Source organism: Cavia porcellus, unplaced genomic scaffold (genome assembly GCF_034190915.1).
Source record: "Cavia porcellus strain 051 isolate PalLab524CR breed Dunkin Hartley unplaced genomic scaffold, mCavPor4.1 scaffold_1, whole genome shotgun sequence".
Classification (NCBI taxonomy): domain Eukaryota; kingdom Metazoa; phylum Chordata; class Mammalia; order Rodentia; family Caviidae; genus Cavia; species Cavia porcellus.
The window spans coordinates 136,850,078-136,869,163 of NW_026947484.1; positions in this window are offsets into that span (position 1 = coordinate 136,850,078).

Below are 19,086 nucleotides of genomic sequence, written 5' to 3' on the forward strand. Positions count from 1 at the left end.
TACTTATAAAACAGTATCTCCACCATGACATGTTGGTTCTTGACTTGTCTCCTGTGTACCTGACGCTCAAATTGATTGACAGGTCCTCTTGAATACTGGATTGCTAATATAACAGTGGCTTTTCTATGAAAGATCATTAATTTCTCTTTTTAAGATGCAGTTTGGGACTTGAGATAATTTACATTAATCTAAAGGCAACTCCCTGAGTACTTTGTAAGCTTCGATACTACTCCACAACCCTGAAATCTTCAGGCCAACACATCAGGTGAATAAGAAGTTGCATTAGTTGACTCAACACTGGAGAGGCATATTTCATTCCCCCAGCTGCCTCTAGGGGACTCCCAAAGAACCCCTCGCGTCCACAAACAATGCAGAAATGCCTTCTTTCAGCATTGCAGGTATTGACACCTGCCTCAATAAATAGGCTGGGCATTTCCCAGAGGCAGGAAGCTGAACTTTCTGTGACCTCTGCACTTCTGTTCTGTTTCTGCACTTCTTAAACATTATTTTTAAATTTTATTTTAAAGATATTGAAACCCAAAACAAGACAGAGTAAAGCAATCAAAACAAAGCATTGAAAGTGGTATAGAACTTCAAAGCAGGATAGTAGGAAATCCACAATGGCTACTATAGTGTATCTTTTTATCTTCACAATAGTTTTCCATTCCATCAGACACAGTAAAATCAAATAACATAAAACAGAATAAAGCCAATCAAAACAGAACATTGAATAAAGCAAAACAATAAATCAGGACAAAACAAAACAGAACAATTTTGGATTTCAAAAACAAGACAGAAGGGAATCCCCCATATTTGCTATATTGCATAGTGTTATCCTCTCAAAAGATGCTCAGACTATCGGTCTCAGGCCTTCAAAGTCAATCAGATCATGGAAGCATTAAGTTATTTTTGTACCTCAGTTGCTATCAACTCATCCTAACCAGCAAGTTGCTAAAGGGGGTGGGGTGGGAAGCAGTGCTCTTGATTGAGGCCCTTGTGCTAGTCAATTCATGGGAGGGACGAGCTGGCTTCTCTCTTCCTGGTCCCGCATAGTTTGTGTGACTTCCTGGAGGGCAAATTGGCTTCTTCTTGGTTTTGATGTGCTCCTCCCATACCCTGAGACTCACCTGGTGTCTGTAAAAACACAGATTGCTGGGCCCCACCAACTCAAGTGGTGCTGACACGGATGGCATTTGTATTCTATTAAATTCTAGTTTATTGATCTAATTTAGGCAATGTCTGATCCTTCATCCAACACTTTCTGAATTCAGCAGAGTGCATCATGAGGCCCCTTAGACTGTGAATTTTTTAAGATAAAGACTATGTACTATTTAGCTCTTAACCATAGTACCTGACATGATGCAAATAACAGATTGCTCCTCAATGCGTACTGTGGGACAGATGAAGAGTTGAGTTCTTCCTCTACACTGTAAGTATAAATTTGCCATCTCTAAAAGGAATGCCTGAGTTTATACCTGACTCCATCACTAAGAGGCATTTGAGTTTAGACAACATACTTAATCTCCTCGTGTCAAGATTTCTGCATGATGATGAGACAAATAACATCATGGTTCCATCCTTCATGGATTGAGATACGAATGAAACAAGCTGATACAGGGATGATCACCAGTGCATGAAAGAACACACAGCAGCACTAAATAGGTAGTTGACGAACCCAACTATGACTGAGCACAAGGCTCCTGGTCATAAGTGATCCACTCCAGAAAGTCTCAGCATCCCAGGAGAGCAGGTGGTGTGATGAAAAGGGTCATGGACAAGGAGCTGGATGTTTGAAACTTAGCCCTGGCTTACTGTGTGACCTTGGGCCACAGTACTTTAGGAGCTGGGAGACTTGTACAAAAATAATGCAGTTCAGGCCCCTGGTTCTACAATTAGAGAAACCTAGTCCTTGATCTGTCTTGTTTCCATCTCTAAAAGGAAATGCATGGTAAAGTCTTTGCTTTGCTTTGTTTTGTTTTGTTTTTGATTTTTTTTATTTTAAAGAGAACAAAACAAAATAGAACAAAGCAAATCAAAAACAGAACAATGCAAGTAACACAGGACTTCACAAGACTGTAACAGGACATCAACAGTGGCTACCATAATGTCTTTTGTTTTCTTCAGAATAGTTGACCATTCCTCCATACACAATAATATCAAACATAACAAAATATTATAAAACCATTCAAAAGAATAACAACATTACAAGACTTCAAATAAGATAACAGGAAATGAACAATGGTTACTATAATATCTTATTTTTCTCAAAAAAGTTGTCCATACATCACACATAATAAAATCAAATAAAATACAGGATAGAACCAATCAAAAAAGAACAAAAGCATGGTAGGACTTCAAAACAAGATGATAGGAAATCAGCAAGGACCACCATAATGTCTCATTTTTTTCAAAATAGCTGTTCATACCATCTCACATAATAAAATCAAACAAAACAAAACAGAATAAAACCAATTAAACAAATGAAAGTATTATAAGACTTCAAAACAATATAATAGGAAACCATGATTACCATAATATATCCCATTATATTCAAAATAGCTGCCCCTATCATCAGACTGTGTAAAAATCTAACAAAACAAGACAGAACAAAAGCAAACCTAACAAAATTGGGAAAACAATACAAGAGTTTAAATTAAGACAATAAGAAATTAACAGTAGTTACCAGCTTTCAACTGCATGGAAATACCATATTTTTCTTATCCATTCTGTGGTTGATGGGCAAGTTTACACTTGCTTTTTTTCTGGTCTCCTGTCACAAGGGGCAATTGTTTTCTCTCCTTTGATTTTCAGACTATGAATTTCCTTTCCAATTAAATGTGTTTCTTGTATACAGTATATCAGTGTATCTTGTTTCTTGATCCACTCTCCCTGTGTTTCTTTTTCTTGCTGAACTGAGGCAATATACATTAATGGTTACAGCCAGCATATATTGGTTTGTCTCTGCCTTGCTATCCTCCTGTTATTGGCCCTCTTCATTCCATTGCCTATCTTGTTTGGCGATCCTCCTTGGCTGCTGTTCCTGGAACCATGGTCATCTTTATTTCTCTCTATAGTACCCTTTAGTACTCTCTGTAGGGTTGGTTTGGTAGTCATGAATTCCTTTGGTTGTTCTTTATCATGGAAGTATCTTGCTTTTCCATCAATTATGAGATAGTTTTGCAGGGTACATCAATCTGGGTTGGCAGCTGTTTTCTTTCAGGATTTTAAAACACTTCACTCCAAACTCTTCTTGACTTAATGGTTTGTGTTGATAAGTCTTCTGTGATTCTAATTGATTTTCCTTTATAGGTAATCGGTTTCTTTTCTCTAACAGCTTTTAATATTGTTTTTGTGTTGAATTTCTGGGATCTTGATTATTATATATCTGGGTGTAGATTTACTATGGTTATGGCTAGTTGGAGGTCTATATGCCTCACTTACCTGCATGCCAGATCCATTTCCCATGTTTGAGAAGTTTTCTGCTATTACTTCAATGAATATCCTTTTAATTTCATTTGCATTGACCCCTGCTTCTTCACCAAAATCTGTCACTCTTAAATTATGCTTCTTTGCGTCATCTTGCAGCCATTGAATTATTTCCTGATTCCTTGTTATTTTAAAGAGATCTTTGCTTTCACAATCACTAGCTGCAATCCTATTTTCAAGGTTTGAAAGTCTATCTTCAGTCTCTTTCAAGCAGTTTTGCCAGCTTTCAATTGACTTTTTAATTTCCTGCATATCTCTTTGAATCTGTTTCATGCCTTGTATTCTATATTCATTCAAGGTTTCTATCATTTTCTTATGCTTTTTTAAAATCTATGTCTACTTTAGACATGCAAAGCAATTCTTGGAATATGTTTGTGATTTCTTCTTTTACCTGAGACATTATTTCTGATTTGACTGCTTTTCCAGTCTCATGAAGTTGTTTCTTTACTCCTATCCTCTCAGAAATTTCAGGTGTGTGACTTCCATTTTCTTCCATGACTGTATCTCCCAGACTTGTTCTGTGAGGGCTGGAGGTCTGAGATTGCCTTTTGCTCCACTGTCTTGACATTCTCCTGGGTTCCACCCAACAAACTCATTGTGGAGCCCCTGGCACTTTCCATGTTGGCTGCTCCTCCACAGTCTAGGGCAATGGGACAGACCTGGGTTCCAATAACCCCAGATTACAGGGAGGTAGCAGGGATACAGCAGGCTTCTCCAGTGCAGCTACACTGGGGCTTCTCTGATGATTAGGAGTGCGTAGAAGTGGAGATGCTTCTCTCAGCCTGTCTATACTGGGACTCCTGTGATGGTGGCAGGCACACAGGGGTATGTTTGTCTGATTCTGTTGAGGGGGATGGCTGCCTAAGGGAACCAAGGCCCTCCAATGGTGGCCTACTGGTGCACAGAGCTTAGCTGGCTGTGTTTCCCTGCTTCTGCTGGCTGCTCACAGGAAGGAGCCTCCCAGTGGTAGTGCCCGGCAGGCAGAGATTGATTTGCTGGCTCTCTGCCCACGCTGCCCGCCTGCAGGAAAGGGCTTTCTGGTGACAGTGCCTGGCAGGCAGAGGCAGATCTACTGCCTCTCTCTGCCTGCACTGCCTGTCCCTGTCTGCCCCACTCAGTGAGCCCCCTCTGCCACTATTTGGCTCACCAGTGGCTGTTGGAGTGCACACAGAGGCAAGGCTGGCCCTCTGTCTCCTAGCTGGTTACCTGCAAGGATCTACAATGATGGTTGCCAGAGTGCACACAGGGGGATGGGGTCAGCTGCCACCTCAGTGCCAACCTGGTTAGTGGCAGAGAGTCCCCACCATGGCTGTTAGAGCACACATAGGGGCCATTGCCTCCAGACTGAGCTGGTTACAATTGGGGAAACTCAGCAATGGCTGTTGGAACACACATGGGCAGAGCTCAGTCCAAGCAGTTTCCACTGGACTGCTCCGAACTAGGAGCTGCTAGAGGGAGCTGGCTGCAATTTTGGTTCTGGGCTTATCCAGCCCAGCTCCAAAATGACTCCTGGCCAATTGCTCTCTCCCACAGGAGAAGTGGGCCCTCTACACTCGCTGCCAGCCAGTGCAGTCCTCTGTGTCTGCTACTCCCCTCCACCACCATGTCTCTTTGCAGGGGCTTTTAGGCTTGCCAGCCACCGTCACTGTGACCGTGCTTCCCCAGGTTCCAACAGCTCCTCTCACACAGTGGGTCCAGCTCAGGGTGAGGGCACTGCAAGCTGCCACCTTCTTCATTTAAGTTTTTCTTTTTTACTCTCTCTGTGGGCCTCAATTCTCACTTTAGGCTCTCCCTGGGTCCAGGGGACCCACTTCCTTCCTTCGTGTCTTCCCTACAATGCTATATTCCAACATCTGGACTATTTCTTTCACAGAGGCTGTTTACTCTGCTGCTTACTGCTCCACCATCCTCCCAGAAGTCCAAGGTCATTGCTTTGATTAAACGAAATAGTGAAGTAACTGAAGGGAAACATGTAGAAGTGCTGGGATTATCTTCTATGCTGCTATAACTCTTTAATTTTGCAGAAACTCTTTCCTGCTGTCTTATTACAGTATCACTGGCAGATGGAAAACCCAGAAGTGCCTATCAAGTGGCCCTCGCAGCCTGCTAACCCGCAGCACTCACAGTTTACACACCCCAGGTCTTTCCCATGTACGTATCATCCATACTTTCTTCTCCTACCCATAGGACCTACCATACTTTATATAAAAAATACGGATCTGTACCTTAAACAGGATTAAACTGGAAAGAAATATGATTATTTAACCCCTAATATAATTAGTTGGTTTATAATTAGTGTATTTTAGCTCACTGCCATGTAAGAAATGCATATTTCAAGCATATCTGATGACATTTTACAAAAATAGAATAAAATCCATCCTGTTAAACAAACTTTCATCTAGAATGCTGATCAAAAAAGAGAGAATCCAAGGGTCCAAAAGAGATTCAATTTTATATTAATCTTCATTGGCTGAGGTCAAACAGAAGATGATGAGGTCCACCTGACACAGTGTCTCTGTGAAGTGTATTTGTGAAGGATGGGACAGCCTTGTCCTCAGTTTTCTTCCCATTATAAAGCTCTATTCTTTTGGGTTTTTTTCATATGATCTCTTTAGATAGCACATTATTTGATGTATATGGAATGTTACTTCCTTTTCAGTCCTGAGGAATGAACCCAGGGCTTTATGCATGCCAAGAAGGTCTCTACCACTGAGTCACATCTCCATCACTTTTTTTCTTTTCCTTTTTCTTTGTTTTCTTTTTTTTATTCTGAGACAAGTTCTCACTAAGTTGTCCAGGCTGACCTCAGCCTTGCTATGGGGGTTACAGGTTTGAGTCACGGCACCCCAGCTCTGGAATGTTACATTCTTATCCACAGCAGCAGCAGAAGGAAATCAGAGCTGAAGAAATCTAAGAGAAAAAATAAATTGAGTAGGAAATAAACTCACTTTATGAATAACAGAAAACCATCCTCCAAGATGTTCTTTGAAGAAAACAAGTTAAATGCAGTGACAGGAATTACTCACCAGGTACTTTTTTGTGACAGAATGATAAATGGCTGACAGAAAGTACAGGAAGCTGAGAACATGTTGATGTGTTGAGTGTACCTTTTAATAAAGAATTAGAGCCCACTTAAGCCCACAAAATGGGTGTGACATTTGTGAAGCACTAAGTGCACACTAGGAATGGTGGGCCACAATGTGATATGGCAGCAAACAACACAGGTCTGCTCCAGGCCCTCTGGGGTCCCATTCTGGGAGAAGAGTCAGAGCAGACTCGACAAGAGGGGCTGCAGCAGGGGACACCTGTCCAGGGCCTCCCTAAACAGGTCAGGCTGAAACCATGGAGGGATGAAGAGTCAGCCAGCCTTGACCTGGGTAAGCAAGCAGGGATGGCTGGAGACATGATCTTCAGGCCAAGGAGCAGGACCTCCTAAGGCTGGCCCTGAACAGAGGGGTGGAAAACTCAAGGTGCTGAGTGGCTCAGCTGTAGAAAGATGGAGACGGGTGAGAGTGAAGTGGATGTGAAGCCATCACAGTCCCTGGGTCTCTGGGGAGGGAGTGTCAAGCGAGTGTCAAGGAAATCACTCTAATATGGCACAAAGTCACAGAAGGTTTTAAACAAAAGATGAGTCTGATGTTGCTTTGTTTTGTGTGTGATTCTGAGACTGGAACCCAGCCCTTACCCATGCAAGGAAAACCCTCTACCATGAAGCCACACTTCCAGCTGGGCATGAGAGAAGTTTCAGCAGACTGAGTCCATCTTTACAGTGGAGTGGTTGGCAGAGGCAGGCACAGAGGCAGAGCAGCCAGAATGAGCCAATGCTGTAGTTATGAGAGAGCAATGGAGGGGACAGACCAGACCAAAGTGCGGGCAGCACACAGAGCTAGGATACATTTGAGAGATGGTCACTTTCTTGGCTGGCTGAAAGGTGTCACTAATTGAGGTCACAATTAATGACTGGGAAGAAAACAGGTATTGGAGAAAAGTAAGACCTGGGGACAGGAGACACAGGTGCACTGCAGCTAGGATGCTCAAAGTCTACCAGAGTGGGAGTGTGTCCAGCATGAAAGCAGACAAATGCTTCAGTTAGCGCCTCCCTCCCCCTCCACACTAATCCAGCTATTAGCACTGTGGGACTGGGATCTTTTAGATGCCCCTAAACTAGTTTAAATACGTAGCATTCCAGGTAGACTTTCTCATTAAGAGAAAGAACTGTTTTTTAGAGGTACAACTGGTGATAAATGAAAACAGCTGAAACTTTTGTCTAGAAGCAATCCAGGTAATTGAAAGAATAGAGGAGAAATCAAGAAAATTTTATAGATTAATTTTATACAACTATAGCAACTATATTCAATAATTTGAGAACCTATCTCCCTTAGCAAGAAGGAACTGCCCTAAAAAATGCACCTGCATCCTTCCAGTGCTTTACTAATCCTGCCCTAGCTCAACAGAGCACACAGGAAGACAGATGAAGAATCTGACAAGTGAGAGTCATCTATGTCCTATAGTGATGGCTCAAAATGTCTCAGAAAGGAATGAATGAGTGAGTGAACAAACGGCCGTGGGTGAGTGGTGATGGAAGATACGAGGTAACTGCCACAGGAGGGCCTTATGAGGAGGGGTCTGCTCCCAATTGGGAGCCCTCATTCCTGGGCTTGAGAACAATCAGAAAGGGGTCAGGAATGGAGCTGGTGGCATAAAGAAGCATGGATAGACAAAGGGGAGACCACAGCTCAGAAAAAGCATCACGATAATATTGAGATGAGAGAAACTCTAGGAATTGTTTAGGCAAATTACCTCCATGATGATGGCTGGGCCCTGGTGTCTGGGCACACACACATCTTTGGAGGGCAGAGCCAACAGTGAGACCAGCATCATGGAAGCACCTGAAGCAACAGCAAGGATCCAGCAGTTGGGCTCTGGGGAACTCCACCAACAGAAGACCAGTCCCAGCCCCACATCCAGAGGTCAAGTCAGCCCCATACCAAACACAGGCTCAGAACTGTCACAGAACTGTCCACTCCAAAGGTATCTCACTACTTTTATGCTCCCTTGATTGTCTGACTGGTTATCCCCTCCTGTCTGGTGGGATGTCATCTTGTTCTGTCCTATATTTTGGGGTTATTTTTGGTTGAGGGCTTTTTCTTCTCCTCTTTTTCCCTGGTCTTCCCTACCTTTTTTCTTTCTTTTCTTTTTTCTTCTCCTCTTTCTTCCTTCTTTTTTTCCACTGTTTTGGTTGCTTACCTTTCTGTTTTCTTCTATCGATCCTCTTTCTCTCTTTCCTCAACTACTTCTTGGATTTAAACTTTCAAGTGAGTAAACGTTGTCTGTGTCCTCTCTGATTACTCCTTCACATTCTGTCTCATTCCCTCCTGTGTCCTCCAGTTTCCCAAAACTCAAGTGATCATCCTTTGACCTCCAGCCTTGACTCCATACTTGACCTCATTCATCACTTTACCCTGTTCCCAATCCATCTTAAACCCTCTCTGCCCCACTCAGCAGGATAAAATTACCCACGAAGCAGAAAATCACTGCATACAAGTATATGGTATATGCTTGACTTCTTTTTTCTTTTGTTTTTTTTGACAGGGTCTTGCTATGCAGTTCAGGCTGATGTGGAGCTCATTTCAGAGCCCAGATTGGTCTCTAACTTGTAACAATACTTCTGCCTCAGCCTCCCAAGTGCTAGGATTACAGACATGTGCCACCATGCCCAGCTCATGTATGTTTGATGTTTTCATATAACTTTAGGGTTTGCTCCTGTAGTTGGAGATAGAAGATTAATGGTTACCATTGTTAGTCAGTAGTTAAGATGCACTTGAAACTACTGTTATTACCAATTGTACTTCTTTAGCCAGGATTTCATACATGCTATAATCAGTTATTCTCCCCTGTATGATAATGCTGTGATTATATGGAGTCATAATCATCACCACATCCCAGTACCAAAGATGCTGAGCCAAATAGTAACTTTGCATCCTTTACAAATTGAGAAGGTAGGTTCTTAAGATAGCCATAAAGAACCACCTACATGTAGAGGACATCCCTGAAGAACAAATATCTCCTAGGAAGCCTCAACAACAATGATAAAGCTATATATAATAAGAAATTGGCAAACATAGAAAACAAAATAAAATTTTAAAAAAGAGAATACAGAAAATGACAAGACACAGAAGCAAAATGCACCCCCAGACTCCAGAGCACACCCAGGACAAACCCAGAACTCAACAAGATGGATGACATTGGAATTCAAGCACTGGAACCTTCTGAAATGATAGCCACAAAATTGAAAAAACATGTGGAAAAAAGCTACAGAGAAAATAATCTCTCAGGTACAAAGAGAAATGATGCTTAAAATCAAAGATATTAGAGAAGACACAGGTGAAAAAATAGATGAGCTAGTTAGCCATGGTAACATATTCTTGTAATCCCAGCACTTGGGAAACTGAGGCAGGAAGATCACTGGAAGTTCATGAGCAGTTTGGGCTGCAAAGTAAACCCAAAGCCAGCCCGAAGTGAATAGTGAGACTCTATCTCAAAAAGACAAAAATAAATGAATAAATAAATAAATAATAAGTGAACTTAGAAAAATCATGGAAACAAAAATGCCGAACATAGGAAAGAAATGGAATCCATCAAACAGATCCAAACAGAAATCTAAGAGAGTAAACCTCCATTGAAAGTATATGCAACACACTGAACAAAGGGGTGGATAGAAATTCAGACCATGAAGACAGAACTGCAGCTAGTGATCATGAAAAGAAAGATATCTTAAAAATACCAGGAAATCACAATAAAAATCAATCCAACAGCAACAAGATGATGCAAAGAAGAATAACGTAAGTTTGATTGGGATCAACAAGAAAGTTTGAGACACCACAAACACCTTTACAAAAAAAAAAAAAAAAAAACAAAAAACTTCTTCACAGAAATAACAGCAGAACCAACAGCTAGATTCAAGCCTCTCCCCATGAGTCGGCACCATTCATGGACTGTGGGGAAAGAACACAATGCTGTACCAGCAAGCAAACTCTATTTGGGAACCAGCACCATTAGCATGCTGCCACCAGACTAGGAACAGCTAGACTCAAGCCCCTTCCAGCATATGGGCTGGCCAACAAGAAGTACCACCCCGCACCCCACCATAATTGACCGGTTTATCCAGAAAAACACAGGCTGTGATGATAGCTATCAAGGTAAAATGCAATTGAATGTCTGTGATGCTTTGGTGTTTCACTAACAGTGCAGGTCTTGGGCCAGTGGTCTGATCATAGGTTCAGATGACAGCAGTATGCAGTGTGGCACCTAGCGGGGAATCTTCTTCTGAGGGTTGTAGCTATTGTTGATTCCCTATGGTCTTGTTTGAGGTCCTATATCATTTCCATTGTTTTGTTGAGTTGGGTTTTATTCTCTCTTGCTTTGTTTATGTTAAATTCGATGTCAGGAGAAGCTACTTGAAGGATGGCAAGATATATTATGGTAGCAATTTTGGACTTACTACTGGCTTGTTTTGAAATCCTTTATTGCATTCATTGTTTTGTTTTTATTGTTTCTAGTCTATTCTGTTCTGTTTGATTTTTACTATGTCCAAAGTTATCTGCAGCTATTTTGAAGACATCAAAAGACATTATGGTAACTATTGTTGATTTTATAATGTTCTAAAGTCCTGTATCTCTTATACTCATTAGTTTTGATTGGTTTCATTCTGTTTTATCCTCTTTAAAATTAAAAAAAAAAAAAACAATAATAATGGCAGAGCCAGGCGTGGTGGCACATGCACTTGGGAGGCTGAGGCAAGGAAATCACTGCAAATCTGAGACCAGCCTGGGCTACAAAATGAGCTCAAGGTCAGCTGGAACTGCATAGTAAGACCCTGTCTCAAAAAGACAAAAAAAATTGCAGAGGGGCTGGGGATTTAGCTCAGCGGCATAAGCACCTGCCTTGCAAGCAGGCAGTCGTGAGTTCAATCCCCAGTACCGATAAAAAGGAAAAAGACAAAAAAAAAAAAAAAAAAATTGCAGAACACTTCCCAAGTGGGTAAAGAATTTGACACACAAATAAATGAATCATATGGAACCCCAAACAGCCATGACCAATGTAAAACTGTTCCAAGACAAACAATAATCAAGATTCTAGAAATTCAGCACAAGAACAGAATATTAGAAGTTGTTTTAGAAAAGAAACAGATCACTTATAAAGGAAAACACATCAGAATCACACCAGACTTCTTAACACAAGTCCTCAAGAAGAGCTTGGACTGAAGTATTTCAAGTCCTGAAAAAAATACCTTCCCACCCAATTGATGTAGCATACAAAACTACCTTTCAAAATTAATGGAGAAATAAGATATTTCTATGACAAAGAACTGAAGAAATTCAAGACCACCAAAATCAGTCCTACAAAATGTACTGAAAGATATTCTAGTCAGAGATAAACATGACCACCATTCCAAGAACAACAACAGAAAGAAACCAGTGGACAGGGCAGTCACTTAAACAGAAGGGAAAAGCAGGGAAAAACAGCAGGAAAATAATATAACAAAGATAAGCCAATACCCATCAGTAATAACCATCAATGTAAATGGTTTTAAAACACCAATTAAAAGAAAGAAACGGGAAGAATGGGTTAAGAAACAAGATCCTACAATATTCTCTATACAAGAAATACATTTAACTTGAAAATAAATTCATAGATTGAAAGTCAAAGGATGGAAAATAATCTTTCATACAACAGGAACCCAGAAAAAAAGAATAAAACAAGGGTAGCTATTCTGTTTGCAGACAGTGTAAACTTCAAACCAAGAATGATCAAAAGAGATAAAGAAGATCACTATACACTTGTTGGTGGAAGAGATAACAATAATACATATTGTATGCACCAAGTGTGGGAGTACCCAATCATAAGAGATAATTATTAATAGATGTGAAAAATCAAATAAGCAGTAACACAATTGTAACAGAAATTAATCCCATTATCACAGAGACATAGATAAACTAGACAAAAAAGTCAGCAAAGAACTATCAGAAGTGAAACAAACCTGTGAACAAATGAACATAGTAAATATTTAGAGCGTTCCACCTGACATCTTCAGAATACACATTCCTCTCAGCTGCACATGGCAGGTTCTTTAAAATAGATTATATACTAGTCCACAGAACATGCTTAAGTAAATGCAAAAGAACTGAAATTACCCCCATACATTATCTGTACAGTGCAATAAAATTGGAAATTAATGACAAAATAAGTTGCAAAAACTCCATAAACACATGGAAATTAAATAAATAAATAACCAATGGGTCATCAGTGAAATTAAAAAATATCTACAACTAAATGAGAGCACAGGTACAACATGCTAGAACATATGGGGCACAATGAAAGCAGTCTAAGGGAAATTTACAACAGTGAATTCTCACTTTAGGAAAACAGAAAGAGTACATATAAACAACCTGATATTGCCCCTCAAGACTCTAGAAAAAAGAAGAGCAACACAAACCCAAAGCCCAAAAAGGGAAGAAATTATAAATATCAGAGCAGAAATTAATGCAATGGAGACTAAGTAAACAATACAAAGACTTAATGAGTTGAAGTTCGTTCTTTTAAAGAATAAATAAAATTGATAAACATTTAACCAATCTCATCAAAAAATGCAAGAAAAAACTAAAATTAAAAGATCATCAGTACATACTTTGAAAAATCTTTACTCTCATAAGATGGAAACACAGGAGAAATGGACAGATTCCTACATACATAAGAATTACCAAAGCTGAATCAAGAAGATTTAAAATTCTGAATAACCCAATATCAGTTAATGAGATTGAAAATATAATTTAAAACTTACCAAAAAAGAAAAGTCCAGGTCCTGACAGATTCATTACTGAATTCTATAAGAAATTTAGAGAAGATTTAATGCTAATATTTTTCAAACTCTTTAATGAAATTGAAAGGTAAGCAATACTCTATAACTCATTCCTGGAGGCTAGTATTACCCTGCTAACAAAACCAGAGAAAGACCCAACTGAAAAAAAAAAAAGAACTTCAGGCCAATCTCCCTAATGAACATAGATGCAAAAATCCTCAATAAGATACTAGGGAATAGAATGCAGCAAATCATTAAGAAGATTATACACCATGACTAAGTGGGGTTCATCCTAGGAATGTAGGAATGGTTTAACACATATACAAATCAATAAATGTAATGTACCAGACTGAAAGACAAAAACTACACGACCATTTCAATAGATGCAGAAAAATCATCTGACAAAGCCTAACACTTATTCATGATAAAAAGCTTACAGAAAATCAGAATAGACGATCTTTACCTCAATCTGATAAAAACCATCTATGACAAACCAACAGCCAACATGATACTAAATGGACAAAAACTGAAAGCTTTCAGTCTAAAATCAGGAATAAGACAAGGACGCCCACTATCACCACTCCTGTTCATTACAGTTCTGGAAATAGTGGCCATAGAAATTAGACAAGAGAAAGAAAAAAAAGAGTAAGTATAGAAAAGAAAGAAGTTAAATTATAATTATTCACAGAAGACATGGTAGTCTACATAGAACATCCCCAAAACCCCATCAAAAGACTTGAAGATTTAATAACCAAATTCAGTAGTGTAGCTAGATACACAGTCAACATTAAAAAATCAGTAGCTTTTCTGTACACAAACAACAACTTCACCAACAGAAATTAGGAAAACCACACCCTTTACAGTAACATCCAAAAAAGAAAGAAAGAAATACTTAGGAATCAATCTAACAAAGAAAGGAAAAATCTATATACTGAAAATTGCTCTGAAAAAGGTAATTGAAAAGGATATCAAACAATGGGCATATGACCCTTGCTCATGCATAGGAAGAACCAACATAGTGAAAGTGACCTTACTCCCAAAATTGTTATACAGATTTAATGCACCTGATCAAAATACCATTAGAATACCTCACAAAACTAAAGAAAACATTCCTGGGGCTGGGGGTTTAGCTCAGCGGCGTAAGCGCCTGCCTTGCAAGCAGGCAGTCGTGAGTTGGATCCCTGGTACCGATAAAAAGGAAAAAGACCAAAAAAAAGAAAAGAAAACATTCCTAAAATTCATTTGGTACCAGAAAAGGCCTAGACTACCGAAAGCAATTCTGGACAACAGGTAGGGCAGGAAGCATCACAATCCCTGGCTTGAAAATGTACTACAAAGTTACTATGATAAAATAAGCATGGTACTGGCAAAAAAAAAAAAAAAAAAAAAAAAAAAACCAGACCAGTGGAACACATTAGGAGATGCAGACCCAACTACAAAGACATTCAACCACCTTACCTTTGACAAAGGGACCAAACATGTTCAGTGGGAAAAAGGTAGCCTCTTTAATAAATGGTGCTGAAAAAACTGGCTCTCTGTATGCTGAAGGCTAAAACTAGACCCATGTCTGTTACCATGCACTAAACTAAAGTCAAAATCAATCAAAGATCTAAATATTAAAGCAGAAATACTGAATCTACTGGAAGAGAAATTAGGCAGAAATTTTGAAGACACAGACGCAGATGAGATTTCATGAACTAAACCCAAACTGCATGGGAAATACTTCAAAGAATCAACAACTGCGATCTCATCTTATTAAAAAGATTTGCACAGCAAAAGAAATCACCAACAGAGACAACCCACAGAATAGGAAAAGAATTTTAGCCATTTGTCCCTCAAACAAAGGATTTATATCTAGAACATATATAAAAAATTGAAAAAAAAATCAGACAACTCCAAATTCAAAGACCCAATCCAAAAATGGACATCAGAAATGAATACGCACTTCTCAGGTGAAGAAATACAAATAGCAAATAAATATATGAAAAAATGTTCAGCATCACTCATCATTCATGAGATGCAAATTAAAACAACACTGAGATTTTCATCTCACCCCAGAAAAAATGGCTATCATCAAAAAATCAACAATAATAAATGCTGGCAGGCCTGTAGGGGAGAATATCCCTTCTCCGCTGTTGATGGAGGTGTAAACTGGTGCAACCACTGTGGAAATCAGTGTGAAGATTCCTTAAAAAACTAGGATTAGAGATCCGATTTGACAAGCTATTCTCCTTCTGGGTATTTTCATAGGGGAAAAAAAAATACTACAGTGGTATATGTGCACCCCTGTGTATAGCAGCACAATTTATAAATCTTGGAAACAGCCCAAATGTCCATCAACCAAAGAACGGATAAAAAAGGTGTGGTGTTTTTATACAGTGGAATACTACTCATCTATAACAAAGCATAAACTTGAGACTTTTGTAGGTTAATGGATATAACTTGAGACCATATTCATAAATGAAATAAATTAGACTTGCATGTATAAACATTGTATCGTCTCCCCATTGTAAGGAGCAGAAAGAGTAAATAAAATCCAAAATGTACAACAGACATTGTGAAATGGGAAGAAAATGTTCAAAAGGAAAAAAAAATTGAGATGGGGGAAAGGAGAGAAAAGGAAAGGAAAAGGAAAAATAAAAAAATATACACGTATGATAGTTAAGATAGTTATACTACTCACTTCTATTAGTTCATTGAAAACAAAGTTTGTACCTATACCATTTGATTCAATTTTTCATGCGTATAGCTTCTAATATGAGTAATCAGTTTAAAATAACAATACAACATATATGAGCCATTGTTACTTTCCCATTATCTTGCTTTGAAACTTTGTATCATTGTTTTTATTGTTTTTCCATTTAAAAAAAAAAAAACTAAAACAAATTACTTCCATTTCCATGGTGACAAGGCACCATGAAAAGCGAAAGGTAATTTGACAGAACGCCTACTTTCTGCTGGTTATGCATTCATGGTCTCCTGCATCCCTTCTTGGCCTCACCACATCCTCGTGTACTGGGGCGAACCCTGTTTTACAGGTGGGGGACAGGCTCTACAAGGCATATCAGCCTCTCAGGTCCTGATGACAGCACAGGGACCAGACAGCACATCTCCAGCTCCTGGCCAGAAGAGCACGGTCCCCTCATTCACTTATGAAATATTCATTGACCATCTGTTCTCTTTGGGCTTACTTTCTATGAGGGAGGCAGACTTTACATAAATAATTAGCCAGCACTCAACTACATCTCTGACAGTTAACCCAGTTGGCTGTAACTGGGTAAAAGGGTGAGGTATCAGTAAGAGGATATACTTAGGTGACAGAGTGGGGGCTTCCAAAACTAAAGGCAGAAAAGCCCTTAGCTCATGAGGAGCATGGCCCAATCCATGGGGTGAAAACAGCTCTGAAGATACAGAGGCAGAGGGGTGCTTGTGAGAAAGGCAGGGAGAGCAGAGGGGGCCCTGAAGCGCCTTTTTTTTTTTTTTTAATCTTTTTGAGACAGGGTCTCCCTATGCAGTTCAGGCTGGCCTTGAGCTCACTTTGTAGCCCAGGCTGATCTCAAACTTGCAACAATCCTCCTGTCTCAGCCTCCTGAGTGCTGGGATCACAAGTGTGCACCACCATGCCCAGCCCCTAATGGGCTTCTCAACAGACAAAATTATCATCTTTATTTAGAGATAAGAAAGCCACTGAAGAGTTTTAAACAGGACAGTGACAAAACAAGATTAATTCTTTCTTTAAAAATTATATTTAAAAAATACACACAGATTTTTTCAACAGATGGTGTTATTCCCATATGGCAGACCCTAGCAGGTACCATAATGTAACAGAAAACTCACTAGGCTGCTGGTCCTTAGAGAAGAAATTGAAATGTATGTACAGTAATCCTAGTGACCGGGGTTACCCAAGCAGCAGTTCACTGTACTAATAAATATCTGGAAGCAAATAGCCACCCCTTTGAGTACCTCTTGAAACTGGACAGGCCAAAGGTAACTTGTATTAATCTCATAAATTTAGTATTAAAATACTTACACAAATTTTTCTTTTCCTACAGGATGGCTGTATATACATTTCTGGCACTATGTACATATGTATTTATGTATGTGTATATAATTTTAAAGAAATAGTCATGTAAGTGTTTTTGAGCAGTCTTATCTGAAACTTTTGTGGGGCAGCTTAGAGGACTTACCCGCCTTCCCAACCCTGATAGCAACTTCCAGTTTTATAACTGACATTAACAACCCAGTATACAGCCTCCAGTATTTTCCCATCTGCTCAGTCACATGCAGACAGAGGTATATCATATGCAACGCACATATGAAAATGAGTGGCCACTGTTTAATTAAAACTGTCTGCTGTATACTTCTGTATATCCTGACTTTCGCATCAATAATATCTCATGAGTCCTACTCAATCAACTGGTATACATACACTTCATTTTTTAATGACTACACCATATCCCAGAGTGTGAATGAACCATAATTAATCTGCCATCAATCACTGGTGAACACTCCTTTTGCCTACTGCAATTTCCCAGTAAATAACTAACTGTCCTTGTGTTCATGCCCTTCTGTATTTATAGTGTCATGTTTATGTGACACTGTCCCAGGATTGGGGTGGGGGTGGGGATGCTAAATCAAAGGGCAAACACTTTTTTTATTTTGAAGCTGCCACAGTACTTATAAAAAAGACTTTTGTGATTTCCATTTCTATCAGTAAAGCCTGACTCACATTTAATTTGTACTCCTACCAGCATTAGGTAATTTCTTCACTTTAAGCTATTACATATAAAGTGACATTTCATTGTTATTTTAATTTACACTTTCTTGACCTTTAGAAATTTAAGCATCTTTTCTGTTTGTTGATGATTCCAGCGTCCTTTTCTGAGAAATGTCTTTTCATATTCTTTGCCTGATTTTTTCTTATCAGTGTGCTTGTCTTTTTCTTGTCAAAGCCTCAGCGTTCATTATTTGGTAAAAATTTTATCAGTATTATGTTTTTTTCAGACCTAGCCTTTGCCTACTGACTTTATTTAATGGATATTTTCCATACAAAGAGTCTAAATTTTTGCATAGTCAAATGTCTATTTTTTCTGGCTGTGGTGCAGCAGACTGGTAGAGGGATAAGACTAGACAATAAAAGACCAGCCAGGAGGTGACCTGCAGCCAGTGATGATGTCCTGGACAGGAGGTGGCATGGTGCTGGGGAGATGTCTCTGAAGGCCAAATGAGTGACAGCATGAGGCACAGCAGGGGACTCAGAGCTCTGGCCTTCCCCTGGCAGGTGGTGATATCATTTCTCGGAGCTGGAATGCAGCAGGGGGCTAGGTCTGAGCTAGACCATGCCGACTTTGGGATATTGTTAGGGTGTCTCTTAGTCACCTCTTTGTCTCTGATGGCACCTGGCAACAGGCATACGCAATTTAAAGGAAGAAAGGTTTTATTCAGCCTCACAGTCTGCAGGGGTTTCAGTCCATCTCTGGCTGGCTGTAAGGCAGAAGCCCAGGCTAGAAGGGCTGGTTGAACAGAGGTGTTCCTGGTGGACAGGAACAATGTGATTTGAAAACATTTCTGTTAGCAGACTCCACACTGCCTACAGATTTTAGCAGTTACAATTAAAAAAAAAAATTTTTTTTTTCAACAAAAAGAAAAATGTCCCCTAAAATTTGCAGTGCCCAGAATATATAGAAATCTTGGTATTTCTGTCTATTCATGTAACATCATTAATGTGATCGCACTGGTTT